Here is a 13902-nt window from a genome sequence, read left to right as displayed (position 1 = left end):
TTAATATATCCTATCCAATAAGAGAGCAATATGCAAATTAATCATCATTCCATCACTCTGTCACAAAGATGGCAACAGTCACAGAGCTGGAGCGAGAGCTGGAGGCTTGCGTTGCCCCTGGCGATGGAGGAAGCCAAGCTTCCCACCTGCCCTGGCCAGCACTGGGCTTCACTCAAGGCTACAAATTTTCAATTATAGAAGATAAATAAAACCCAGAAAAAAAAAGAAAGAAAAAAAGGACAGCCATCAGCCCCTCACGCAGGCTGGCCTGGCACCCCAGTGGGGACCTCCACAATCAATGGGGTGTAGCCAGCCTGAAAACAGCTCTCAGCCCCTCACCCAGGCTCACCACATCCCCATGGGGTGAGGTCCCCGCTGGGGGCTTGGCCTGCCTGAAAATGGCCTGCAGCCCCTCATCCAGGCTGGCCAGGCATTCCGACAGGACTCCCACCCTGATCTGGGACACCCTTCAGGACAAACCAGCCGGCCCCTACCATGCACCAGGCCTCTATCCTATATAATAAAAGGGTAATATGCCAATTGACCCTAACAGCAGAAAGACGTGGAATGACTGGTCACTATGACACACACTGACCACCAGGGGGCAGACGTTCAATGCAGGAGCTGTCCCCTGGTGGTCAGTGCGCTCCCACGGGGGAGCTCTGCTCAGCCACAAGCAAGGCTGATGGCTGCCAGCACAGCAGTGGTGGCGGGACCCTCTCCTGCCTCCTCAGCAGCACTAAGGATGTCCGACTGCACCTTAGGATTTTTCCCCGCTGGCAAGTGTACATACCCTGAGGGCTCCCAGGCTGCCAGAGGGATGTCTGACTGCCAGCTTAGGCCCAATCCCTTGAGGAACAGGCCTAAGCCAGCAGGTGAATACCCCCAAAGGGGTCCCAGACTGCGAGAGGGCACAGGCTGGGCTGAGGGACCCATCCAAGTGCACAAATTTTTGTGCACCAGGCCTCTAGTTATCTAATAATTAGCATGGCTACAGAATAAGTATTTGGCTTTGTTCTTTTATTATTTTAACTAGAGGACCGGTACATGACATTCATGCATTCGGGGGAGGGGTGTCCCTTAGCCTGGCCCAAGCCCTTGTGCATTCCGGGAGCCCTTGGGGGATGTCCAACTAATGGCTTAGGCCTACTCCCCATGGGCATCCTTAGTGCTGCCAAGGAGGCGGGAGAGGCTCCCATCACCTCCACTGCACTCACCCCCATCAGCTTAGCTTATGGCTGAGTGTAGCTCCTCCTTTGGGAGCACACTGACCACCAGGGGGCAGTTCCTGCATTGAGCATCTATCCCCTGGTGGTCAGTGCACATGATAGTGACTGTTAGTTCAGCTGTTCAGTCAATTTGCATATTACCCTTTTATTATATAGGATATGTTTCATGATGGTTTACTATATACAAAGTGTTTAGACAACTGGCTAGCTCCCTATTCGATATATATTACCCCTTTCAAAATATTCAACATAACAAAATCTAGACTTTTTTTGAATAAAAAGAGTCAACCTAACATTTATCAGAAATGGGGACAGATTGATATGTCTATAATTTTTGGTTGGAGTATATTTAATAAGCACAATGACAAAGTCAAAATAATCTAAGAACAGTAACATTAAATCCCTATAATTAAATAGTTCTATATGCCAAAACACATCATAAATTTTGAAAGTGAAGCTAAAAAAAATGGGACAAGAGGTGTTCTAACACTATAGCAGGTAAGGCATTCATGATTTTTAAAATTAGGCAGGTAGATAGATGTAAGTATAGATCAGTGATTCCCAAAGTGGGCGCTACCGCCCCCTGGTGGGCGCTGCAGCGATCCAGGGGGGTGGTGATGGCCACAGGTGCATTTGTTTTAACTTTTTTTGTATTACCTTTCTATTCTGAGTTCAATACATAGTTTCATAATTTCAAACTTCAATGTTTCTAATTTACACCTTTCTTTACTATATTTTACGAAAAAGGTAGAAACATTAACACATATATATTTCTGTTTAATTGCTATTAAAATTTAAAAAAAATTAATTTCCAGGGGGCGCTGAGTAATATTTTTTCTGGAAAGGGGGCGGTAGGCCAAATAAGTTTGGGAACCACTGGTATAGATGTTTAACAATCACAAAATAATATACAATGAAAAATATGTCAGAATAACAAGAAAAAGGAATGCAAATTCTAATATGCATTTGTAAAATTGTTCAAAAATTTGTCAGGTCAATAAAGGCAATTAAAAAAGAGAATATTTTCTTTAAGGTATCAGAAAATAAATAAAATTGGAATAGAATGTTGTTTGCTGTTGGTTAGAGTACAAATGATACATGTAGTCTAGCTTTCTTTTGCCCACAAGATTTATCTTGTTATATATATATATATATATATATATATATATATATATATATATATTTATTTCAGTAAATTATCTCAGACTTGTCCTAACATTTAGCTAAAAATATCCATTACTATATTTTAGAGTAAATGTTTACTACTTCTCAATTATAGCTCCAAGAACTTTACATGATTAACTAATTTAATTCCCAGAAGATACCTGGGAGCTCAATTTTATTATCATTTTATTTAAAAAAAAGCTATCATACAGAGAAGTTATTTTCCCAATTCTACTGCTAATAGGCAGAAGAATGGTGATTCAAACCCTGAAAATCTGCCTTGGTTCTCAAGGATTGGGAAAAGATTTAATCTTGATAATAGGATATTTTAACAAACATTGGTTTAGTCTCAGGAGTTCTATGTTTTACATAAGTATAGTTAACAATCCAAGTAATATTTAAATATATACCATATAAATGCCATTATATTGACTGAATTTACTTATATTTAACTTAATGTAACTAAAAATCATGTATGGATTATAAGACAAATTATTTTTATTACATATATTTTCATCTATTTTTGCTTTAATCTCTAATGTACAAAAGCCATAATTGGAAAAAAAAAGACTTCTTTATTAATGGCAGACCAAATTAATTAAGGTTTTTTTTTCTGGCTTGTATATTTATATTTTTAATCTTTTAAAAAACGTTTCAGAAGTCACAGGTTTACTTTGGAATTATGACTGGCATCTCATATATAGACTAGTAAATGTGGTATTACAAGTAAAAATTATCAAAGTTCTGAAAACTTTATTTCTTTTGTCTATAATATTGATAAATATATTTGTAAAATCTTAAATTGAACTGACTGAAATACCAAATAATTTTTGTTTGATTTGCAAAGAATCTGGTGATTAAAAATAATTATTGGAAAAAATGTTTCCTATTTGCCCTAACTGGTTTAGCTTAGTGGATAGAGTGTCGGCCTGCGGACTCAAGGGTCCCAGGTTCGATCCGGTCAGGGGCATGTACCTGGGTTGCGGGCACATCCCCAGTAGGGGGTGTGCAGGAGGCAGCTGATCGATGTTTCTCTCTCATCGATGTTTCTGGCTTTCTATCCCTCTCCCCTCCTCTCTGTGGAAAATCAATAAAAATATATTTAAAAAAAATATTTCCTATTTAACATACTGTGAGAAGAAAGAAAGCATTTCAAAATAAAATTGGAACGTTATTTACAGAGCTTTCATTTAGACTGAATAACATGATGCCTTTTACCTGGAACGTATTTCGATCTGTAGTGATGGGTGAGAGCTAGTGTACTTCTTACTGCCACTTCCCTGGTTCCCTCACTTGCTATGTCTAGTGTCTTATTGGATTTTGTTATAGTTCATGGTTGCTTTCTGAAGAAAGATTCTCATGACTTCCAGTTTTCTCCTTCTCCAGTTTTTGCACTCTTCTCACTTTTATTTATTTATTTATTATTTATTTATTTATTTATTTATTTATTTATTTAATTCTTCATTGCTTAAAGTATTACATATGTCTTCTTTTTCCCCCATTGTCCTCTTGATGGCTGCCCCCACCCCCCAGCACATGCCTTCACCACCCTAGTGTCTGTGTCCATTGGTTAGGCCCGTGGTCGGCAAACCGCGGTTCGCGAGCCACATGCGGCTCTTTGGCCCCTTCAGTGTGGCTCTTCTGCAAAATACCACGTGCAGGCGCACATGTACAGTGGAATTGAAACTTCGTGGCCCATGTGCAGAAGTCGGTATTTTGTGGAAGAGCTGGTATTTTGTGGAAAAGCCACACTGAAGGGGCCAAAGAGCCGCATGTGGCTCGCGAGCCGCGGTTTGCTGAGCCTGTTTGCCGACCACTGGGTTAGGCTTATATGCCTGCATACAAGTCCTTTGGTTGACCTCTTACTTCCTCCCCACAACCTCCACCTTCCCTCTGAAGTTTGAGGGTCTGTTTGATGCTTCTCTGTCTCTGATTCTATTTTTGTTCATCAGTTTACGTTGTTCATTATATTCCACAAATGAGTGAGATCATGTGATATTTATCTTTCTCCAACTGGCTTATTTCACTTAGCATAATGCTCTCCAGTTCCATCCATGCTGTTCCTAATGGTAAAAGTTCTTTCTTTTTTACAGCAGTGCAGTATTCCATTGTGCAGATGTACCACAGTTTTCTAATCTATTCATCTGCTAATGGGCACTTAGGCTGTTTCTAAATCTTAGCTATGATAAATTGTGCTGCTATGAACATAGGAGTGCATATGTCCTTTCTGATTGGTGTTTCTGATTTCTTGGGATATATTCCTAGAAGCGGGATTACTGGGTCAAATGGGAGTTCCATTTTTAATTTTTTGAGGAAACTCCATACTGTTTTCCACAGTGGCTGCACCAGTCTGCATTCCCACCAGCAGTGCACAAGGGTTCCTTCTTTTTGACATCCTCTCCAGCACATGTCATTTGTTGATGATGGCCATTCTGACAGGTGTGAGATTCTATCTCATTGTCATTTTGATTTGCATCTCTTGGATGATTAGTGACTTTGAGCATGTTTTCATGTGTCTCTTTGGCATTCTGTATGTCCACTTTCAAAAAGTGTCTACTTAAGTCCTTTGCCCATTTTTTTATTGAATATGATTGTATCCACATGAAAAAAAAAAGTTTCAAAAACTATCCATTTTCAAGTATTCCTAGAGAAAAGACTGGGAATTCCCTCCTCATGCAGATTCCTGGATATGAGGATTCAATATTTGAGCTCAGAGTGATCTGTCTGGAGGACTAGGTCATGATGGGATAAGGATAGACCCTGATGGCAGAGAAATAATTTTAGTGTCACTATGGCTTCCTATGATCTGGAGAGTTTCTGCACTAAAATATTTTATTATAAATAATAAAGTTAGATGACCCAAAGAACATTTTAATGTACTGATCCTGCATCATGATCTTCACATTCAATCAGAGACATTATTTCACAACAAGGAGACATTCAGTTTTATATGCATTGACTAACTTCAAGTACTTTGTTAACGAATAGCTAAATCATGAGTTACTATGGTAGTTTTATTGCTTAAACAATTTCTGCATTTTTAAAAAATTATTCAATTTCAAAACTAGAGGATATTTTAAATAACCCGTCCTCTATATAATATGAATTTTAGCAAAGGTATTAACAATAATAGTAGCATCTCCAGTTACTAAATATTTACTAGATTTTAGCTTGCAGTGATTCTCAACCTTCCTAATGCTGCAACCCTTTAATACAGTTCCTCATGTTGTGGTGACCCCCAACCATAAAATTATTTTCGTTGATACTTCATAACTGTAATTTTGCTACTGTTATGAATTGTAATGTAAATATCTGATATGCAGGATGTATTTTCATTGTTCGCGACCCACAGGTTGAGAACCACTGGCTTAGAGTCATTATTTCATTCCTAAATGAGATTACTATCCAGCAAGACTATCCTCCCTATTTTTAAGATTAATAAAAAAAGAAGTTATATGAAGAAAAATAACATGTAAAGTAGCATTGAAAATCTGACCTTGATAATCTCACAGTCAAACAGTGACTTCTAAGTGCCTTGACCAGCTTTAATACATCCTCCAATTATATGTCCAATTTAGAAGCTATAGAACAATTGATAAGACTTCAATGACATGCTCTTACTCCACCCTTCATTTTTCTTTGTCCCAAGCTTTTCTCCAGGGCCACACTGGATGCTCTGAGGCTCTGTGTCTACTAGTGGACCACTTAGATATCCCAGAGGACTCAGCATTTCTCTCCAAACATATTCAGGCCACAGAGCAAGGCATAAAATGAGAACAAAACATATTTCATATCTTGGCTCTTTTCCCTTCATACACATCAAAAAGTTATCCTTTCCCATAGTCATGAAAGAGGTTACTTCAACTTAGTTTCAAAATGTTTTCTTTCCTTTTGAAAGCAACTACTAATATTTTCCAGTTCTTTGGGGAACACAGGAGATGGAAACTGTAATCTTTTCTTTCTTTGAGAATAGCACTTTGGGGGAGGGGGGGTCATTTTCCACTGACACGCTTACAAATTATGATTGCTCCTTTTTATGTCAGTCCTCAGAAGAAACCCTGGAAATGGTAGCTTTACAGATTTAGAAAATAATGAATAAGGCCTCCAAAAGAAGAGTCCCCTGGCTGATGTTAGCTCGCTTCAGTGATGACATTTGATAGCAGTTTTTGTTCAGCATAAGGTTCCTCTGGCAACTGTTTTATTGGAAAACTGGAAATAGTGAAAAAGCACTGAAATATACATTTTTTATTTTAATAGGACTGGTGATTCTACCCCTGTCCCCCATTTTTGCTATTTTCTAATGTGGTAAATCCATTTAATGGGATATTAATTTAACATTAATTTGTGCAAAGCACAGCTATATTTTTAAGGGATGAAGAGATTCAGGAAGTGAATTGGCTTCCATAAATTTATTCTAATGTATATGATCTTCTCTCGGATTTGAGATATCATGATAAAGGTGGTAGTGTCACATGATCCAATCTTCCAAGTGTGATAGTACATACTTCTTTTTTAAAAAATATGTTTTTATTGATTTCAGAGAGAGGAAGAAAGAAGAAGAGAGATAGAAACATCTATGAGAGAAAAAAATATTGATTGGCTGCCTCCTGCATGCCCCCTACTTGGGATTGAACCTGTAACCTCTGCATGTGCCCTAACCTGGAATTGAACTGGCAACCCGCTGGTGCATGGGGCAATGCTCAACCAACTGAGACACACTGGCCAGGCCAGATTTCTTCTTTTTTTTTGCTGACTAGATGTATGTTGTATGTGGTGAGAAGAACCCAATCTTTCCTCTAAACAGTGGACCACAGTGATGAATTAGTTGTTATGTGAAAAAGCAGTAGATGAAAATGATTAATGAGCAGTAGAAACTAAGTCAAAGTTTTAATGCTAATATTAAGTGTATATTTAATGAGACTGCAAAACATAGTATAATAGGATATTTGTTAATTATAGTTTGTTTCAATTACTGGCTGTTTTTTCTTCAGTCTGTTTGTACAATATGTTTACTGATGCCCAAGGAGGATAGTATTCTGAAGGCAAGTAGATTACTCCCTAATATGAGCATATAGTCTTGACTGTAACACTTGAGTTACATGCTTATAAGATTCACTGGTGTTTGTTCAAAACCTGATTATGTCAGCTGACTTTGTTATTGATATTATTAAATTGAGTTAAATATTTTATAAGCTTATTAACTATGAATGCAAGAAGAGATCAGTTTCGATGAAAATCAAGTAGAATCTATTAGAAAAATCAGTTAATGTGAATTTCTCAAAATGAGATGCTTTTGTGAAACTAAATGCTGAAGTCAAGACTTTAGCAAAATTTTTAGTAAAACTATAGGATGATGTAATAACTGGAAGCCACTACAGGGACCTGTGCTGGGTAGAAAAACCTGAACTGTCATTGATAGGTAGCTGCAGGCTCACTATGGACAGTTGCTGTGGACCCCGTCACAAGGAGGCCCCCACCAGAGTTTGAGATCTACCTTTAAGACCGTGACCAGATTCCAGTTTATATCAGAGAAAAATTCCTTTGGGCTTCTGGCAGGGGAGAAAAAATGTTGGGGATGAGGACACATATGTAATACCTTAATTAATAAAGAAATAAAAAAACATAAAAAAATAAAAAAAAATGTTGGGGAGTACAGGAGACTTGGATGGAACGTTTGTAAGGAGGACATTCTGAGAAAAGGGAAGTGTATGGAAGGCCGCCTGCCCTGTTTATCAGAATTCCTACTTTGGGGAGACTTAGGGGAGTGTCGAAGGTGGTGCCCCTAATTATTCCTTGACCTTTCCAAACAAGTCTGTACATGTGCAGACCTCCGGGTGTTTACTGGAATCCTTATGCTTAATCCCTGGATGCCCTTGCCTAGAGGACAATGTAAAACATGGATCCTCCCAAGATTACTCACCCTTCTGATTATATCTAAAGATAAAAATTCCAAGATGCCTGGCTTCTTCAGCTGGGCCGACCCTTAGCCTCTCTTTCACAGTCAAACTGTCAGATTAAACCGTTTATCCTTTGCTCAGGGTCTGCTGGCCAGCCCTGGCATAAAACGCATTTTGAAATAAACCAGAGCATTCTATTCTTAACAATGTCTTAACATGGGGAAACTAGCCGACCAGAGCCTAACCTGCAGGGGTGCTATTAGATCTAACCTAGAGAAGAAAAATACCATCTCCAGCTGACTCCAGTCATCCTGTCCCACTTGAAGGGGGAGGGAAATCTGAGAAACTCTATGAGGCTCACAGTCCAGAGGCACAGGCCTACTAAAAGGCTAATCATAGGACTATAGGATGCTTCCACTCACCCCACATCTCACCACCACATCACCAAAAGCCCATTTACCCTGTTCTTTTACCCAGTCCATTGTATCCAGCTATCAATAAAAATCGCAGGGCATACAAAAAGGCAAAAACATAGTTTGAAGAGACAGAGCAAGAATCAGAACCAGACATGACAGGGGTGTTGGAATGATCAGAGAATTTAAAATAACTATGAATAACATGATAATGACTCTATTTGATACAGTAGGCAGCATGCAAAATTAGATGGGCAATGTAAGAAGAGAAATGGATATTCCAATGAATGCTTGAGATTAAAAAAAACAACAACACTATCGCAGAAATGATGTCTTTAAAGAGCTTATTCGTAGCTGGACATGGCTGAGCTGAGAATCTCTGAGCTGGAGGATATATCTATAGAATCCCCAAAAACTGAAGAGCAAAGAGAACAAAGACTAAAAAGTAATCAGAATACACAAGGACTATAGAATAATAATAATAAAAGATGTACCATAGGCATAATGGGAAACTGAAAAGAGAGAAAAGAGAAAAAGGAGCAGAAGTAATATTTGAAGCAATAATAAACTAAGAATTTCTCCAAATTAATGTCAGACACCAAATCACAGATCCAGGAAGCTCAGTGAACACCAAGCAGGATAAATGCCAAACTATACCTGGCTTATCATTTCAAATTACAGCAACTCAAACATAGAGAAAAAATCTTGACAGAAGTCAGAGGGAAGAAACACCTTCCTTCTATAGGACCAAAGATAAGGATTACTTCCAAGCTCAGCTCAGAAATCATGAAAATGAATTCTTCTGATGAGTGATGTTGATAATGGGGGTGGCTGTGCGTGTGTGGGGACTGAGGGCATATGGGAAATCTCTGTACCTTCCTCTAGATTTTGTTGTAAAATTTATATTGCTCTAAAAAATGTTTTTAAACAAATACAGTGATGCATCTAGAACCTGTTTATCTTGTTCTGATTTGTTTTAATTTTTAAATGTTATTGAGATACAATTCATATACAATAAACTGTATACATTGAAGGCCTATGATTAGATAAGTTGCCGCACACACACACATTTACCAATGAAAGTGTGAGCATGATCAAGTAAATGGAAATCTCTGTCATCGTTAATGTGTCTTCATGCCTCTGTATGTAGAACCTCACTCTCCTCTCTCTCCATCCCTGTCTCAAAAAATAAATCTATAGCAACAAATTATTTTCTATCTTAAAGGTTTTAATTAAATGGAATCGTACAGCTCTCATTCCTTTTGTCTTTCTTCTTTCATGGAATATCATTTCTTCAAGGTTAATTGATGTTGGATGCAACAATAATTCATTCATTTTCAATTCTAAGCAGTATCTTCTTATACAGGTATGCCACAATCTATTTGCTCACTGACTTGGTGGTTATTTAGGTTGCTTCTGGCTTGGTTTTTACAAATCATGCTACATTGACCTGAGAGCACAAGTCTTTGTATGGCATATGGTTTCCTGGGTACATAGGTATGAAGGGGTTGAATCATGGTAGATGTGTGCTTAAATTTTTAAGAAACTGCCATACTTTTCCAAAGTGGTCCTCATATTTGCCATTCTCACTAGCAGTGTATGGATGTCAGCTCCGCCATATCCATGCTGACATCTGGCCTGGTCTATCTTGTTAATTTTGGTTACTATAATGCAGACGGATTGCTAACTCATTTTTTCATCTTCACTCCCTTAATGATTAATGGCATAGAGAAATGTTTGATATACTCATTTTCCATCCTTATGTATTTCATAAAATATTCAAACTTCTTGCATATTCTCTTAATTATGTTGTTTGCTTTATTCTTATTGACTTTTATAATCCATGGACACAATGTATGTTTTTTAAATCATATATGTAATTTGAAAACATTTCTTCTCATTTCTGGAAGGATCTTTTTCATTTTCTTAATAGTATTTTTTGCAGTACACATATTTTTAGTTTTGATGAAGTCCAATTTCCCATATCTTTTCCATTAAAAATCAGACTTTGAGTGTCTTACTTAAAACTATTTGCATAACCCAAGGTCTTAGGTTTTCTTTTTAAAATATTGCTGTTTTAGGTTTTGCATTTAGGATTATAATTCTCTTTGGGTTAATTTCAGTAGGTATGATATATACATCAGTGCTCATTTTTTAATGGATGCAAAACTCTAGCTTTTAGCAACATTTATTGCTTGAAGACAGTGAAACCATCTCTTTCCTGAAAGAGGCATCTGGACAGACATATGGTGGTAGCCAAAAAGTGTAAACATCTTCATACGCATGATGAAGCCCACTGGAGAGCATCAGGGTGAAAGAGGTAAACAGAAATATTGCCAGTCAATGCCAGTCAGCCTGTCATCTCCCACCCTGGGACTGTTATTAACAGCCTCAGGGATGCAAAAGTCATATCAGCAGTTATGGGACCTAAGGATGCGATAGCAAGTTGTGTTCCCACTTACCAAGATTGGTTAGTTACTGCCACTGGTGGATGTCCATATTGCCAGTGATTTAATCCAATGCTAATCCCCATATGACACATTGCATGGGGAAGACAAATTGCTACCTGGTGCAAGGACTTCATAACATCAGGTCCCTTTCACCTACTCCAGATAAGAACTTGCATTTACTACCTTCAGGACCTTAGCCAACTTGGCTATGCAGGCTTACAGAATCTTTGATCTGCTGAAGTAGAATCCTGTACAACATCACCTTTGACCATTACCCCCATTTATAGCACAGCAAGGGTACTGGTTCTTTTGGATTACACAACACAGAGAGATGGCAGCTTGTAACAGGAAAAAAGTAACCTTTAAAGCTGTAGCTGAGGCATCAGCTTGGAGATAAAAACCTGCCATGAAGGATGCCCCCATCAGTATAGGGTAATCCAGTGTCCTTTATAAGGGCCCTCATCCATTGCTCCATGAGAACAATTGGCAAATTTAACAAGGCAAGCTTATTAATTGCCCAATGCAGAGATAGTCATGTAACCTGGTGCACTGAGACTGTTCAAAGATTTTTTTTTGTGATATTAATGGAAGTGTTTACTTAAGTCTGTTCTTCGAATTACTCACCTGTGGACAGACTCAAAATGTGACACTGCACAAAATTATATGCTCTTAATTAAATGGGAGGACTAGAAGAGGGTAATGTCGAATATTTTGTCTACAGGACTAACTCTTTGGTCAGTTGCTTTACATTATGAACAAGCTAGAGGCCCAGTGCATGAAATTCTGCACGGGTAGGGTCCCTAGGCCTGGCCCATGATCAGTGCTGATCGGGGCCTTCCAGCTGCCAGCCGGGCCCTTCCTTCTGGCTGCTGGCTGCCAGCTGCTGGCTGGGATCTTTCTTTGTTTTACACCGCCACCTGGTTGTCAGTGCATGTCATAGCAAGCGGCCAAACTCCTGGTTGTTCGAACTCCCAAGGGGACAATTTGCATATTAGCCTTTTATTGTATAGGATAGGTTTCAGTGGGTTTACTGTACTATTGGTCAAAGTTTTCTTTTCTACCACCTCTTGAAAACATTTGATAAAAATAACCTAGCAAGAATTGTTTGTCTTATTGATTTTTAAATGCCCTTTGATTTTGGACAAGTTCTGATAATAGGCCAATTAATGTCAATATTACTTAGGTTCTCAATTAATGATGCTTTTGGAAATTAAGCTTTTACTACCATCAAGAACCAGTGAAAACAAATCTATTCTCTTGCCTATACAGATAGAGATAGCAATAGATAAAATATATTTTAAAGCATCTTCTATATGGTTTCAAATTTAGATGACTCGGACACATTTCCTTCAAGAAAACATAAAAGACAAACTAATGCCATCAAATTATTACATTAAAGCCAGAATTGCAGCAAAAAATATGTTACTCTCAGTATTTCTTAAAAATGTCAAAGATTAAAATAAAACTGTTTGATATGACATACATAATTCAGAATTTGACTGACCGATATGGTTTAATAGCACTCAGTTAATTAGTGGTTTCACTTACATAATGATATCTTTTCCAGCTACTTCCCTTGGCCAACAAGTCAGAGGCTGCATGGCTAGAACAATCCAGAGGCTCACTGCTGTGCTGGCCCAGGCTGTGATACTATTGCTGACACCTGCTTTGATATGTTTCCAGGCCTAAGTCCATTCTCCTTGCTATACCTTAGAACTCTGGGGACTCAATAAAGTGTTTGAACAGGCACGGTTGCAGCTCAGACAGCTCCTGAGCAGACCCTCACCCTGCTGTCCCTGGAATCCTGTGGCCACCCCCTTTTGAGATGGGAAGTCTTTCCATTAGGGAAAGAAAAATAGTCATACTCCTCAAAATGTTGTCAGTCTCACCAATTACCTATATGATTTCCCAAAGGATAAAAATCTGTACTTATTAGCAATATAGAGTACCAGGAGCCTATGTTCTTATCAGAAAGGCATTCAATTGTTAACCCTAAAGATGCTATTTTATAATAAATCATTCAAATTAGAATAATGCTTTGATATTTATATCTTAAAGTCAAAATGTCCTAAGTCATGAAGAATTTCATGATAAAAATCTATCTACAAATAATCATGTTTCCTTGCACTGTGCCTACTATTCAAAATAAAATAAATGAGGATTTCACTTCAAGAAATAGTTGACCCGAATGATGTCAAATATTCCCTTGCAGAAGTGAAATGTCTGTCCCAGGCATCACCTTTGCTCCTATTTAAGTCAACTTGATTCTTCTGGAGAAGCATTAATTAAGTATTGTTGCCAATTAGTTCATTCTTCTCCCCAAATAATGAATAACACAAAACGTTGAATCTTTTAACCAAAACCTTCCAATGACCTGGGTTGTACTGTTCTTAGAAATTGCAGCTACAATTTTAAAGGAAATTTTAATTTTAATTTAAAATAATTACTCGGAAAATGATGTATTGTCAAAAAACACAACTGAACTTGGCACATACACACACAAGTTCAATACCCTTTGGCTCCGAATGTCAGTGAATATGCCTTGATACTGAGTAAGGGTGAAATAATGGCTTTAATTTGCATTGTTTTGCTGCTGGCACCTTGAGCTCCAAACATGATATCAGTTAGTCAGGGCTCTCTGTATTTTATAATGAATTATTAGTGCATGTGTGCATTAGGTCAAATGTTAGACTTTTTCTAGGAAAATGATGTAGAAGTGAGTATGCCTATCATTATAAGACCTGAAGGA

Source organism: Myotis yumanensis, unplaced genomic scaffold (genome assembly GCF_028538775.1).
Source record: "Myotis yumanensis isolate MYYU_CA2020_CCGP unplaced genomic scaffold, mMyoYum1.0.hap1 SCAF_7, whole genome shotgun sequence".
Lineage (NCBI taxonomy): Eukaryota > Metazoa > Chordata > Mammalia > Chiroptera > Vespertilionidae > Myotis > Myotis yumanensis.
The sequence above is the reverse complement of the archived record's forward strand: the minus strand, read 5'-3'. Positions refer to the sequence as shown.